The sequence below is a fragment of the Peromyscus californicus genome, unplaced genomic scaffold, assembly GCF_007827085.1.
Source record: "Peromyscus californicus insignis strain IS unplaced genomic scaffold, ASM782708v3 Scaffold_5__1_contigs__length_169319896, whole genome shotgun sequence".
Classification (NCBI taxonomy): domain Eukaryota; kingdom Metazoa; phylum Chordata; class Mammalia; order Rodentia; family Cricetidae; genus Peromyscus; species Peromyscus californicus.
This window is the reverse complement of record NW_026294573.1, coordinates 42,708,217-42,723,984: the sequence shown is the minus strand read 5'-3', so window position 1 is coordinate 42,723,984 and position 15,768 is coordinate 42,708,217. Positions and strand designations below refer to the sequence as shown.

Below are 15,768 nucleotides of genomic sequence, written 5' to 3'. Positions count from 1 at the left end.
ACAGAAATCCTCCTACCTCCGCTTCCTGAATGCTAGGGTTACAGACGTGAGCCACTACAGCATGTTTCAATATTTTAAATTGTATTTATTATTTTATCTTATGTGTATGGCTGCTTTGCCTGCATGTATGTCTATGTGCTGTGTACATGACTGGTGCCTGCAGAGATCAGAACAGGGCATTGGATACACTGGATATGGAGACAGGGATGGATTTGAGCCACATTGTGGGTGCTGGGAACCACACCCCAAGAGCAACAAAGGTCTTTAACTCCTGAGTTCTGTCTTTTGTTTTGTTTTGTTTTTGTTTTTTCAAGACAGGGTTTCTCCATGTAGCTTTGCACCTTTCCTGGAACTTGCTTTGTAGCCCAGGCTGGCCTCAAACTCACAGAGATCCGCCAGCCTCTGCCTCCCAAGTGCTGGGATTAAAGGCGTGCGCCACCACCGACCGGCTCTGTCTTGTTTTTTAAGACGAGGTCTTTCTATGAAACCCCAGCTGACCTCAAATCTGCAATCATCCTACCTCAGACTCTCAAGTGCTAGGGTTACAGGTAGGGGCCACCACACCCCTGCTTTCTCTAAATAAATTTTACATTCGTTGCTCTCTGTGAAACATCAACCCCCGCCCCCTTTTATCTTTGGCTTGGTAGTCTTCACAGACCATCTCCCTCCATTCTTGCCAATTTTAAGTCCAAAATCAATGTTGTTGTTTAAATGGTGGCCTAACTTGACCCCAATTCTCCAGTTTCATGGTATATTATTCTCTTAACATGCTGGTCCAGCTGTGTAACTTGCATATACTAGAATCTCTCCTGCACTGTCCTGCTGTGTGAACAAAGTTCACATAAAACCTTCTTTACTCTCCTGGGAGGAAAGCCTCTACCTGCGTAAGGAACACCTGCCGGGGGCAAGATGCGCCCCCCCCCTCCCATCATCAGTGCAACCTAGGAGCTCAAGGGCAATGTGCAAGCAGCCCCCATTCCTCCCTGAGACCTTCTGTGTCCTGAGAACATCTGGTGAGCATGATGGTAAACACCGTGTGCCTATTAATGCTGTTCTTGTCCCCGATTTGAGCCCTGAGCTATGTTGGAACAAATGCTTCAGAGAAGCCCAGGTAAAGAGCTCTTGGGCAGTTTTTCCCAGAGTCCCCTGGTTCTCTTGAATCTCACATTCCACTTCAATTCCTCAGCACCAGTCACTGGTGAGTAGAGTGCAGCCACACTTGACTTCTTCCTGGTACACAGAAGGTCCCTTGCGGCCTTGACAGGTTTCCATAAGAGAACTGCTACAAGCCGCAGGAAAATGTAAGGGAACTCAGCTACTATCACAAAAGCTACTGCTTGGAAAGGTCAAGGACTTTTCCAAAGGTCAAGCCATGGCTTAAGAAGTCTTGGTGATATTTTAGCTTTTGTATATATATTAGCTGGTTCCTACAGTGATTTTCTTGTAATGCTATGTGTGCTTCCAAGAACTCCTAACAATGTATTTATCTAAAATACCTATCAAGCATCCAAGGCCAGATGATCTTCTGAACTAAGATCATACATACCCTTATGGAAACAACACCTGTTACCTAGGTCAGGTGGATAGCTTTATTTCTTGTGCAATTTAAGCTGAGACCCTCCTTTCTTATACAGCCTTACTAACATTATAGACTCCTAACTTCTTACCTAACCACTTCTGGGAATGTAGATTGAGCACATAAATTCCCTTTCTGACATATTAACCAATTTTTAGCTCTCAGTTGACCTCCTCCTTTATCACTCCCTTTTGGGGTTGTAAAAGAAAGCCTGACGGTCACTGCCTGAGGAAAACTCCTACCTGCCTTTATGACCCTGTAAGAATTTCAAGCCTGGTGACCTTGCTTTGGATAGAGCACTGCTATCACATGGGTATATAACTGTAAACCTCAGAGATGTAGGAGGGATTTTGACTGGAAAACTAGAAAAATGAGATGGAAGATGAAGAAGAGCCAGATGGGGAAGAACGGGATGAGAAAGACCAAGATGGGGTAGAACTACGATGAGAGAATTAAGATATAATTTAGAGGGAACAGCAGATAAATGTAGAGAGAAATCAGGCAAGGAAGGAGCTAGGCATGAGAACAGAACTGAAGCTGGGTAGATAGGATTTTTATCCCAGAGGAACAAAGTAGATGAACTAAGAGCTCAGTGTACTTAGATTCTTTTCTCAAAAATACTTCTCACCATTTCATAGTTTCTCTTCTGGGCCCCTGGGAAGAATGTTATTAAGGCAGGTCCTTAATAATACTCGATAGCGGACCTCTTTCCCATCCTTGTGCTTCTCCTTCCTCAGAAGTCTATGTCATGTCTCCTTATGAGACCTTTGATGACTGGTCCTATTAACATGACCTTTCTTTATTCTCTGCTTTCTCTCTCTTCCACCCAAGTCTAGTCCAAGGTGGTGCCTCAAGCTTACTGTGCAGCTGAAGGTGACCTCGAACTTCTGATCCTCCTTCCTTGTCATTATTAAGTCCAATGAAAGATTTCCCCAGTGCTTACATTGTTTTCTTTTTTAAAAAATATTTAGCCGGGCGTTGGTGGCGCACGCCTTTAATCCCAGCACTCGGGAGGCAGAGCCAGGCGGATCTCTGTGAGTTCGAGGCCAGCCTGGGCTACCAAGTGAGTCCCAGGAAAGACGCAAAGCTACACAGAGAAACCCTGTCTCGAAAAACCAAAAAAAAAAAAAAATATTTATATAGGGGCTGGAGAGATGGCTCAGCGGTTAAGAGCACTGGTTGTTCTTCCAGAGGTCCTGAGTTCAATTCCCAGCAACCACGTGGTGGCTCACAACCATCTGTAATGAGATCTGGTGCCCTCTTCTGGCCTGCAAGCATGCATGTAGGCAGAACACTGTATACATAATAAATAAATAAATATTTAAAAAAAATGATTTAAAAAAATATTTATTTATATTTATGTATGAGTGCCCTGCATGTGTACCTGCACACCAGAAGAGGGCATCAGATCTTATTATAGATGGTCATGAGCCACCATGTGGGTGCTGGGAATTGAACTCAAGACCTCTGGAAGAGCAGCCAGTGCTCTTAACCCCTGAGCCATCTCTCCAGCCCCCCCCCCCATTTTTTAAAGATGTATTTATTTATTATGTATACAGTGTTCTGTCTGTATATACACCTGCAGGTCAGAAGAGGGCACCAGATCTCACTACAGATGATTGTGAGCTACCATGTGGTTGCTGGGAATTGAACCCATGACCTCTGGAAGAACAGCCAGGGCTCTTAACCTCTGAGCCTTCTCTCCAGCCCCCCCCCCCCCCGCCCCCCTCAGTGCTAACATTAAAGACAAATACCACAATGCCTAGTTTATCTGGTGCTGGGGATGAAACTTTTTAAAAAATTTCTAAGACAGGGTTTCTCTGTGTAGCCCTGGCTGTCCTGGAACTCTCTATGTAGACCAGGCTGGCCTTGAACTCAGAGTTCCACCTGCCTCTGCCTCCCAAGTGCTGGGATTAAAAGCATGTGCCACCATGGCCTGGCTTCAAATCCAGAACTTTGTTCAAGCAAACACACTACCAACTGAATTCATTCCCCAGTTCTCTTGTTACTTCTTCAAAGTAACTCTCTCGGTGATAATTCTCTATCGTTGTGATTGTTTATCTAACTGCCTCACCAGAGTGTGAGTTCTGGGGGGGGGGGGACTGCTTGCTCATCACTGTTGTTGTAATCCTTGTTTAGTGAGAGATTGGGTGATCGTAATGTCTTAGGGTTGAACACTTTACTGTTTAGTCTCCACAAACCAACAGGAAGTCTAAGGTTCAAAACAGCACAGAAGAGAGAGCAGCAATATTCTCTCCAAGTTAGGACCATGTGCCAGTGAAGTAGGAAGTACTGTCTAGAAAAATGAAGGCTATTGACGATAGCATCTGAGGCTGGGACAAAGGTCTGTGTAAAAACAATGAGCTGCAACAACTTCTGAGGAGACAAACCATCCTGTGTGGCCAGAGAATAAGGTCCAAGAGGGTTGATGGTTGGCGATAAATCCATAGAGGAAGAGACCTAATCAACTTACCAAAGGTGTTTGACGTTATCCTACAGCACAATGAACACCTCCCCGCCCCCACCACACACACACACACACACACACACACACACACACACACACACACACACACACCAGTTTTCTTTTTGTTTAGGTCTTCTTAATATCCATGAATACTTAGAAAAGTTACTTAATATTGTGAATCTTAGATTTTTGCTTCTGTTGAATAGTTTATGAGCGACAAAAGATGATATAAAGAAATCACCCCAGTAGGTGCTTATCAAATGTTACTTCCCTCTATTCTGCTCTGTATCTAGGCTAATTTCAGCACCATGGCTGCTGGTCAGCCTAGAGATAGTGCAGTTCCCATTTAGGACACAAGAGGGAGTGTGAGATTAAATCTCTGTAGAGGGCCATAGGGCTTCCATATCAGCCTCCCTTAGCAGGCGCCTGACTTATTTGACATTAATAACTAATTTCAATTCCATGGAAATGTAGTTGAAGGAAAAATCTTTGGTGAACACAATGTATTTAGTTATAAGAGCTGTCAGTGTTTTGTGTTTTTTTTTTGAGATAGTCTATGTAGCCATGGATGACCTGAAATTCATTAAGTAGACCAGACTGACCTCCAACCCACAGAACTCGTCCTGCCTCTGCCTTCCAGGGTGCTAGGATTAAAGGTGAGGTCTCTGTAAGTAGTTGATGTCACTGTATGTCTCATTATGTACTGCTTCCTTATGCAATACCTTTGAATTTAGTTCCCTTAAGGAGCCCACAAGACTATTCAGATGATCACGTTACAGTGAGAAATGCAGTAACATTAACTAGGAAATGGTAAATGTCAGATTTAAACCCAGACCTGTTGGGTCTTAGAACTAATTCTACTCATTATATTTATTTTAGATCAAGTCCCACACTTGACAGGGAGGGTCCACGGATGAGTGGTAGGTGAAAACTTCTGAGACTGAGAGAGGACTCTGCAGGGTGTGCTCACAGACACTGAGGGCTGAGAGCACAGACTGTCGAGCCGAGTCACTGCTGTGCATATACTGCAGGGGATGGGCCCTTGAGTGTCAGTTAGCGGTGGTGACCCTGGGAGACTCGCTTACCCTCTCCACATTGATTTCCTCAGGCTGCAAAAGAGCTGATCCCTTCTGGCCCGTCAGGTCTCAACTGTCTCTCTCTCACAGAGGATTTCCCTGTTTGTCATGCTAAAACAGCCCCCTCTGCTAGTCACTTATTTCTCCTTATCTTTTTTCCCCTCCATTTCAGAGACAGGGTCCTGTAGCACGCATCTTAAAAGTTCTTATTAATAAAATCAGACCTGAGGCCAGGTATTGGGGTGAATGCTGGAAGATCAGAGAAGCAGAACAAGCCACAGCCACCTCACCTTGACAGTTCCTCAGCTGATCCTGTTTCCTCAGACTGGAAGCCTCTCAGCTGAACTGCTTCTCAAAAGCCTGAAAGCTTAACCAGCTCTAGCTCCTGGTCCTCATGCCTTATATACCTTTCTGCTTCTTGCCATCACTTCCCGGGATTAAAGGCGTGAGTCACCATGCCTGGCTGTTTCCAGTGTGGCTTTAAACTTACAGAGATCCAGATAGATCTCTGCTTCCCGAGTGATAGGATTAAAGGTGTGTGTGCCACCATTTTCTGGCTATCTAGTGGCTATTCTGTTCTCTGACCCCAGATAAGTTTATTAGGGTACACAATATTTTGAGGAACACAATACCACCACAGGGTCCCATGTAGCCCAGATTGGCAGGTTTGCACCACCACACCCCATTTATGTGGTACTAGGGACAGCGCTCAGGGCCTCATGCATGTTAGGCAAGCACTCTACCAACCAAGTTACCCTCCCAACTCTCTATCCTATTATCTTGTGTGACTACGACCTTACGTATGTTTCTCATTATGTGAAAATTCCCTATGCATTTTGTTTTTTTTTATGTTTGTCTTCCTCCTAGGAGTCTAGCTTCTCTTATATGATGTCTCTGTGCATTGTGCCTAGAACACTGATTGGCACATACTAAGTGATCAATAAAATCTTAGTGGAATGAATGGATGGATGGATGGGTGGATGGATGAATGGATGATATAATGGCCAAGAAGTAGGAACAGAGGGCTGCAAAGGCTATGTCAGGAAGATTTTAATAAAGACAACTTTCCCAACAATGACAATGATCCGAAAGCAAAGCAGTCAGCTCTAAATGAGGTGGCTCCTTCATCTTCAGAGGGGAGCATGTCAAGACTGGAGATCCCCAAGTTGCTTTAGTTGGGAAAGGCTAACTCAAGTGTCCTTTGACTCCTGGATACAATTGCAAATATTGAATTAAAACCTTGATTACAGGATGCATCTACTCTCCATGTTAAATTATAGAACAGGTATTCTCTCTGTTTGGTAGCTGGCAATGAAGAGGCCCTGAGGGTGGGAGAGGCAGAGATAAGGGAGTTGACAATGATGGATTCTGACTGAGATGATGGTGGAGTTGACTTAGCAAAATAAATGAACACGATTATGAATAATCATTTCAGAGTAGTTAGTGCCTTTACCATTGGGGCCTTGGTCTCTTCTTCAGAATCCACTGTCCTTGTGACTTTTCTTCCTTTCTCATAGGTTGTCTTCATTTCCTTTCTCCCCATCTACATCAAATTAGTCACCAAATCTTGTCTTTTTCATCACATAGTGTCTCCCAACTTGGGTCTTATCTTTAAAAAAACAAAAACAAAACAAACAAACAAAACAAAAAACTACCTCACCAGTTTTTATTCTGTTTTCCTTACTCCAAATATCTTAGAACATCCAATCCGTTCTTATTATATAGGCTAAGATCTTTCAAAACATAAATGTTATCAACCCATGCCTCAGATAAAACCCTTCAACAGCTTTGTCCTTCCCTGGTCATCAAGTACATCACCCTTAGTGCTGACCTCAGGGCCTGGCCTACCTCTCCTGTCTCGAGCATCACCTGTTCCTCCTGTGCTTCAGAACTGCAAGGCTCTCTGAGGCTCCCTCAAGACGTCACATCATTTACTGCCTCATGGGTCTTTGCTCATACCGCTCCATCTATCTATCCAGGCAGCTTCTCCAAGCACTTAATACCCACTGCTCCTTAAATTTCAGGTATGCGTCCCAGGATCAGGCACGAGTCAGGCCTAAGCTCTCAGGCTCCTCCCTGCTGACCTGCTCTGCTGTGAGAAAACAGCTACGCTTTGCCCAACACGTTGTCTCAGTTTCTTCTCCTGGTTCTGTGACTAAGTACCCTGACAAAAGCAACCTAAGGGTCATAGGGTTCATCTTGGCTTACAGTTCCAGGTGCAGTGTGGAGGGGAGGGGAAAGCAGCAGCAGCTTAGAGCAGCTGCTCACATTGCATCCGTAGACACAGAGGGCGAGAAACATTTGTGCTTAGCCTGCCTACTCCATTCATACAGCGTAGCATCCCATCCCTGGGAAAGGGTGCCACCCACACTGGCTCGGTCTTCCTGCTTCGGTTAACCTAACCAAAATAATCTCTCCAGGCATACCCAAAGTCCCATGGTTCTAGGTTCTGCCAAGTTGACAGCTAACGCTGTCATGTATATTAACGAGGCTTTTTTAAGTCTTGCTCTCCCTCCTCCCAGTAGCTAAGAGACCACAAACTAGTTACTGCTTGGGCATATCTGAGATGCTGTGGTTTGTGTGGCTTAGTGTGAAAGTCAATGAGAAGCCAGATGTGAAACTCCTTGTAAATATTTGTGAACATGTTTATTTAACAGATAACCTCTCAGCTCTTCTAAGGATGATCCAGGGGGTGCTGTGCTTTGGAGGGGTGTGGCCTTGGCTTTTGTGGAGTGGAGGTTAGTGTATCTTACAGCCTACTATCCTGCTACATCAGACACTGAACTCCTTTGGGTCAGGAACCATGTGTTATTTACCTCCACACATACTAAGTGTGTGTTAGTGAACTTTCTACTACTATGTCAACTATTTGAGGCACTCAATTTACAATACTAAAAGGTTTATTTTGGAAGTCAAAACCATGATAAATTTGGTCCTGTGGCCAGAGTATGTAATAGAATAAAATTGCTTAGCTCCTGGCCAGATCACTAAAGAGAGAGGAAGGGTCTAGAGCCCCATTCTCCCCATTGAAAGGGGTCCTAATGATCTCAAGACTTCCCACTAGGCTGGTCTTCCTATGTTGGTTAGTTTAATGTCAACTTGGCACATGCTAGAGTAATTTGGGAAGAGGGATTCTCAACTGAGAAAAAGCCTCCATAAGACTGACTTATAAGCAAGTCTGTCAGGCGTTGTCTTGATTAATGATTGACATGGGAGGGCCCAGGCCACTGTGGGTGGTGCCACTCCTAAGCAGGTAGGTGATTCTGGGTTGTATAAGTAACAGCATTCCTCCATGGCTTCTGCCCAAACTTCGTGTGGTGATGGACTGCCATGCAGAAGTATAAGTGAAATGAACCCTTTCCTCCCCAAGTTGCTTTTGATCATGGTGTTTATCACAGCAACAGAAAACCCTAACTAAGACAGTCTCACTGTCTCCCAACAGCACCACTGTAGGAACCAAGTCTTTACTATATCAATTCATGAGAAACAGTTCGGGGCTTAGGAGATCTTTTCAAGTGAATGACATCCCAGGGAGAGTAAAAACTCATGTAGACTCATGGAGATGTTACAGAGTATGTCATAATCTGAGCATGCCAAATGGTTTAATGTGGATACAGGTCTAGATATGAGGAGTATATGGCTAGGAACGAAGGTAAAGGGTGGAAGAGCCACGTGTTCATGTTAAGGAGATGGGGTTTGGAAGATGGCAGTGGAGTTTCTAAATTGGACTTAGGACGAGGCCTTGGCTGCCATGTGGGGCGTGGTGTAGACCATACTGATGGCTCGAGCAGGGGTAGACAATAAGGAGGCTGTAGCCACAGTACTGAAAGGAAGGGATGGCTTGAAGCATTCCCAAGAGGTAGAGTAGGCTGGCACAAGTGAAGGATTAGCAGGGCAGGCAGGCAACAGGGAGGAGCAATGGGTGTTTGCTGGGTTCTGGTCACTTGAGTATCTACATGGCAGATGTTTTCTGTGTGTGTCTCGCACTTTATCCCTGCTGGCAGTGCTGTTCTGGCGATGGGGCAATGCTCTTGGTGTGCATTTTAACTACGTTTACTTCGTACGGAGATGATGCAAATGGGCAGAATGGACCTGCATGTTCATTCATTTTGCAAATGGAGACGCTGAACTGCAGAGACAAAGGACAGAACAATCAACACAGTGTGGTGTTGGAGATACTCGTCATTTGTGTTGTTATCTAAATCTGTTTCCTCTTCTGATGTAGAGTGGTAAAGAGAGTCAGTCTTTCGCTCCCCCGTTTATGTGCTGTGACTTAGACTCCACCCTAATCATAGGTGGAGTTTATTTATTCCCTTTCTTGAATCTGGCTGGGCTTGGGGCTTGTTTTAGCTAATAGCTGCAAATGAGATTTCTGAGACTTAACCTTTATTTTATTTTTGTAATGATTTTTTAAAATTTAATTTTATGTGCCTTGGCGTGAGGGTGTCAGATTCCTTGGAACTGGAATTACAGACAGTTGTGAGCTGCTACGGGGTTGCTGGGAATTGAACCTGGGTCCTCTGGAAGAGCAGCCAGTGCTCTCAACCACTGAGCCATCTCTCCAGTCCCTCTGAGACTTAACTTTAGGGTCCATCTTCTACCTTTACCCTTTTGGAATACCATCATGAGGCTAATATGTGGTTGGTCTAGACTACTGATGAGTGAGACCACATGGAAAAGAACTATGGTACCCAGTCCTCAGCCAGCAGTAAGAGCCAGACTTTCCAACTAAACGCATCTTACAAGTGAGCCCATATGACACTAGGAAAGGGGCCATCCAGCCACCCACAGAATTGTGATAAATAATATATGATCACTATTCCAAGCAATTGAATTTGGGGAGCTGTTCATTATGACTGGAGTAACTTCTATGTTCATTCCAAATGGCATCTATTTATGCTGCTACCTACTCTTAGCAGCGATTCTCATTTTATGAAAAACATCAGTTTTATGTCTCATGTAAAAACTGTGGCCCTGGAGCACTGATTTCTCTGCCCTAGCAATTAGAAGAAATTTAAGGCAGTTTTATTTGTAAAAATCTTAACGTTAATGTTATCCACGGAATAACCGTGATGAGTCTAATAGAAAATGTCCTGAACCTGGATACAGACTAGAAGACCAGATACCTAGTTCTTCCATTTACCAAGTGTGTGATCTAAGCTTTATCTTGTCTATAAAAGGGCAATTGACTCCCTGGGAGCGATTTGTAGTGTGGGTTTACCTGTACACTGAGTTGTTTTTTTTTTTTTTTAAAGGTGTGTCTTAAAAACTAGGGTATGATCAGGTACCTTGCATGGTTATATTGAGGATAAATGTATTTCCGTGATTGTAATTGATAGTCAATTTGATTCAAGGCAAAAGGCAGAATTTTTTCTTTCTTCCTGTTTTTCCTTGGGCCTTTCGATCTAGGAATGATGACAATCTAAAGTAATTTGATTTAGTTTGCTCTTCTCTGTGGTGGTCAAGCTCCAGTGAATAGGGACATAGACTATTGGGGGCATAAATGGCACAACCCAAATGCCAGGCTCATCTTTTTGTTCCTTTAAGAGCCAAGTGTAATGGTCTCATTGTCACATTTCATAAATCTTGTAATTTCAAACTTCCCCACATGATTTCTGTCAATTCCATGAGCTTTTTATTGTCCTCTCCATCACCAGTCTCTTTTTTTTCTTCATTAGGGCAGACTGAAACATTGCTCAACTTCCACACTCAAATATCCCCACCTCCCCTTCTCAGAAAGCATCCCTGGGTCTTTCCTAAAGCTTCAGGATCACAGGAGGTGTCACATCATCTGCATGACAAACCACATCTCTCCCTGTTCCAGCACTTGTTGACCTTCCTAACATGGGGGGGGGGGGGGGGAGTGGGGGGGGGGAGGCTACTTCTGGCTCTGGATCTGTGAGTAGCTACTTTTATACTAACTTTTTTTTAAAAAGTGTGTGTGTGTGTGTGTGTGTGTGTGTGTGTGTGTGTGTGTGTGTGTGTGTGTAAGTGCACTCACGCACATGTTATGGCACACATGAAGTCAGAGGACAACCTCAGGCATCAGCCCTCACCTTCCACCCTACTTTGATGCGGGGTCTCTTGTTTGAGGCTGCATATGTCAGAAATTCTCTGGTCTCCACCTTCTATCCCACTGGTGCGGCGCTGGGATCATAGACTGGTCCCTACTGTGTCTGGCTTTACCTGGGATCTGGGGATCCGAACTCAGGTCCTCATGCTTGTGGGGACCAGTGCTTCCCCCACCCATGGAGCCATCTCAAGCCCTACACTGACGTCCTTACTCCATTTCTTTTTCTTCACCCTCCCCTCTTACTACCTCTTACTTTGCTGAGTGAATTCCACATTCTTTTCTCCTCTTTGGTTTTTGCTTGTTTGTTTTTTTAAATTTGGTCACCCAATTTCCCAAACTTACATTCATCAAGGCCCGGCATTGAAGAAAAGGATCTTCTGTGCACTGGGATCCATGCTTCTAAGAAGTCGGCTGTGGTTAAACATAGCATTTTTCTGTTATAACAACTACAGCATTTCATGTTTACTGAGTGCTTGCTGTGTGCCTGGCCTTCTGTCAAGTGCTGTCCAGTATCAATTTCTCATTTGATAGTCACAACAACTCCAAGGCAGTTTTTGTTATTGATTTTCCTAAAGATAAGAAAGGGGTGCCTATGTCAGAATAATGAGGGAGCTGACCTAAGATCACTCAGCCAGCAAGTGGTAGAATAAGGACTTAAAAAACCCTAGTCTGTGTGGATCCACGCTTGTGCTCTTTCCCCTATATTTACATGGCCTTTCAGGCGAGAGAGGAGAAAGCAATCAGACCCGAGGCTACATGAAAGCGATGCCATCTGTTCTCATATTGTTTGTCAACTTTGAAAGGGTTGTTTTCTGTTGTCTCATTGTTCCTGTGAAGAACGGCTAGTTGTTATCCATCTTGTCCAGTGTGAAATGAGAAAATCAAACTAGTCCTTGTGGAGCAAGTTCAGCATAGGGTGTTGTGTTGTGAGGCAATAGAGGTTGTAGGTGGGTAGGAGGGTCAGGTGTGGCTCTGGGTGTACTGGTATAGTCATGTAAAGAAGAGGCAGAGGGATGGTGAGGAGATCCCGTATGTAACTGAAGTCACCAGGAGGACGGTGGGGCCACAGCTGGTGAAGGCTGTGCCCCAGGGACTGAGATCTGCAGTGCATGAGGAGCAATGGGGTGTCAGTGGTAGAGAATGATAAGGCTGGTGGGCAAAAGAGAGCAAACTTTTGTCTGAGGGTGGGCGTGGCTATGCTGCTCCCACCTCCTGGTGTTAGGATATGTGGAGAATAAGAAAATGAAGAGCCTTTCTGCAGAGGGCCACCGTGGAGGTAGTGTCCCAGAGGAGGATAAGCTTTCAGTAAAGATGAAGAGGTAACCTGAGTACTCCAGAGTCAGAGACGCAGTGGGTAGAACCGGGGTTCTAGAGGAAACGGGAAAAGATGGAAGCCGGACAGGCAGTGGGGAGGACTGGAAGGGCTGGTAAGTGGTCCTAACAAACAGTGTAAGGACTGTGAGTCTGAAGGAGAGGCAGAGAGGCTGCACATCTGGGCTGTTCCCTGGGCTGGTGAGAAAGACCTTAGACAAGTCTTAATGGAACTGAGAACAATCTGGCTTTGTTATCGGACTCCTAAGATCTAGGGTGGGGATGACTTTGGAAAAGGACGATGCTGGTAGATGGTGGGGCACACCTTTAATTCCAGCACTCAGGCGGCAGAGGCAGTCTGAGCTCTGAGTTCGAGGCCAGCCGGGCCTATGGAGTGAGTTCCAAGACAGCCAGGACTACACAGAGAAACTGTGTCTTGAAAAACAAAAGCAAAACCAAAGCTAAAAACAAACAAACAAAAAAAAAATGAAAAGAAAAGGACCACGAGGGGCTGGAGAGATGGCTCAGAGGTTAAGAGCACTGGCTGCTCTTCCAGAGGACCCGGGTTCAATTCCCAGCACCCACATGGCAGCTCACAGCTGTCTGTAACTCCACTTCCAGGGGATCCAACACCCTCACACAGACATGTGTGCAGGCAAAACACCAATGCACATTAAAACAAAACAAAACAAATCATTTTAAAAAAGAAAAAAGAAAGGAAAATTACCTTAGGCCCAAACTGTCAGCCCAGTGACCTCAGGACAATAAGCAATGAAGTCTGTACTGATTTGAAGGTGAGAGTGCTAATTACCTCTTGAACCTCTTACCACGCCTGGAAGAGTGGGCCCTCCTAAGGCTCAGACATACACCACCCAGGTCGGCAGCCTCTGTGCTACTGCTGGTAATGGGGAAGCGGTGACAGTTCTTTTAAAGGTCGATGACATTTCAAAAGGTTACTCAGGCTACTGCCCCGGGGAGGGGGGTGGTAGGAAGGAGGCAGGAATTGGAAAGCTGCTGCAGTAGTCCAGGCCAGAAGCCTTGAGTCCTGAACCAGGGTACTTTATGCAGAGAAAAGGAAACGGAAGCGGAAGGACAGGATATATTCAGATGGCATCATTACCAGACTCAAAGGACAAGGACCATGAAGGGATGGATGTGTGGGACAGAGGATGACACCCAACTTCCTGTCTTAGCTTCCACTTGTAGACACGCTGTGCTCGCTAAATTAGCAAAACTCGACACCATCACCATCTACATTATCATCAAAGCCCTCTGAACACCCTGTAGGTGCAGACTAAACGGAACGTGGGCTGAGAATTAGGGCAGATCATAATAGTCACCCAGATACAGAAGGTCTGGGGCTCCCAAGAAATTGTGGATTCCCTACACCTGCCATGGACGGAGGGGCGGGGCGAGTCTTACAGGGTTCCGCCCAGGGGCGGGGCCTGAACCCAGCGGGAACCCAACCCATCTCCAGCCCGAGCCTCAGCCCTCCGTAGCCGAGGTGGGAACCAGACCCGCCCCGCTCGCCTCTCGCCCGCCACCGCCAGGTGCGACAGTCCCGGAGTCAGCTCCTGTCCGAGGTAAGGGGCGCGGCCACAACCCAGCTCCAGGCAGCCCAGGTGCAGGAGACCGAGTGCAAGGCAGCTTAGGGGACTCGGAGAGGGGCTGCGGGAGGCCGCCAGGGACCCGCACAGCAGCAGAGCGGGAGCATTGGCCTCGCACCCCGGATTCCCAGGTCCGCCGGGGAGCAGCGACCGCTGGGGCTGGGGGGCCGATGAACAGCAACTGCAAGCAGTGAGGGGTGGCTGAAGGCATCTGGTAGCAGGAGAGGGTACCAGGCTGCTGAGGGCAGCGGAGGGGTGCTGAGAGGATGGAGGGAAGGCAAGAGAGAGGGGGGTGTGCAGGTGGAGAACTGGGGTGGGCCAGAGGGGCTTTGAGACCAGCACACGAGCAAGGGCTGAAAGGAAGGGGCGCCGGGCAGGAGCGGGTGTCTGTCTGGTCGGCTTGAGGATTAGGGCTTCTGGGACGTGAGTGTGGTTGAGCTGGGAGTGAAAGGGTGCAGAACCGAGTCCAGCGGGTACCCGTGTGAGGGTCGCGGTGGATGGAGACAGAGGGGTGGGGCTTGGAGGGGACAAGCTTGAAAGAAGGCAAAGGTGGGAAGTCCTCTGGGTCTACATCGCCTGCAGAGGGAGTGGCTGGAACTGGGTAGGGGAGAGGGTCGTGGCCCTACGTGTGGGCGAGGGGCACCTGAGTTCTGGCCAGGATGGAGGAGGTGGTGCTGGAGTGGAATAGGATCTGGCAGCTGGAAGCAGAGGAACCTTGAGGGAACTTGGAGAGTGAGGTTGTGGGGGTGATGGGTCAGGTTAGGGAGGCGGCCACATGTGGGTGAGGTGGGAATGAGGGCTGAGTACAGCCTTGGCAAAGGCACTAGCTGTACCTTGGCTCCTCACAGAATGAGGACAGCAGGCACTGGACCCGACCACAATGCCAACTGGTGTCACAGGCAAGAAGAGAATAAATAGTGGACAGAAAAATTCATCTTACATGCAACTCTATCCTGGAATCCAAGCATGGAAGAGACTTTGTGAGGGCAAGATGACAGCCTCCAGAAGCCAACAGAGGTGTAGAGTGGAGTGGGTTTCTCCATCCCTCCTTCCCAGAATCCAGATGAAAAGCGGTAGACTAGAAACAGAAAGTATGTGTATGTGTTGGTGTGTGTGTGCACGAGCAGGCATGTGTGTACCCTCATACAAGCAGAGAGAGCACACTCATTCTGTGCCCCAACACAGAAGAGGAGAGTACTTGCTATGCAAGCTTGAGGACCTAAGTTCAAATCCTTAGCATGTAAGAGCCTGGTATGATCTCTCTGCCTGAACCCCAGCTGTGGGGACAGAGACAGGGCAGACCCCTGGAGCTTGAAATGTGACCGTCTCAAAAACTAAAGTGTCAGGGCTGAAAAGATGGCTTATCAGTTAGGAGCACTTGTTGCTCTTGTAGAGGACAAGGGTTCAGTTCTTAGGAACAGCATGTGGCTCACAACCATCCTAACTCCAGTCCCCGGGGACTCTGACACCCTCTTCTGATCACAACAGGCACTAACTAGCATGGTACACACACAGACATATAGGCAAGACATTCATACACAAAAAAATTTAAGCACATCTAAAAGAAGAAAAAAATAAGGTGAAGAGGAAGAGAGGGCGATACCAGTGCCCTCCTCTAGCGTCTGAGGTGGAGTGGCACACAGGCACGTGGAGTAAAG

General features: G+C 46.5%; 1 protein-coding gene across 1 annotated transcript in view; it reads left to right on the top strand.

Annotated features, from left to right (window-relative positions):
* Nucleotides 1-13,955: 13,955 nt before the first annotated feature.
* Nucleotides 13,956-15,768, top strand: part of Rab3b (RAB3B, member RAS oncogene family) — a 70,988-nt gene continuing 69,175 nt past the window's right edge. The window contains exon 1 of the mRNA XM_052717301.1: nucleotides 13,956-14,086. The gene's annotated coding sequence lies outside the window, so the exon portion shown is untranslated. The remainder of the gene's footprint in view (nucleotides 14,087-15,768) is intronic.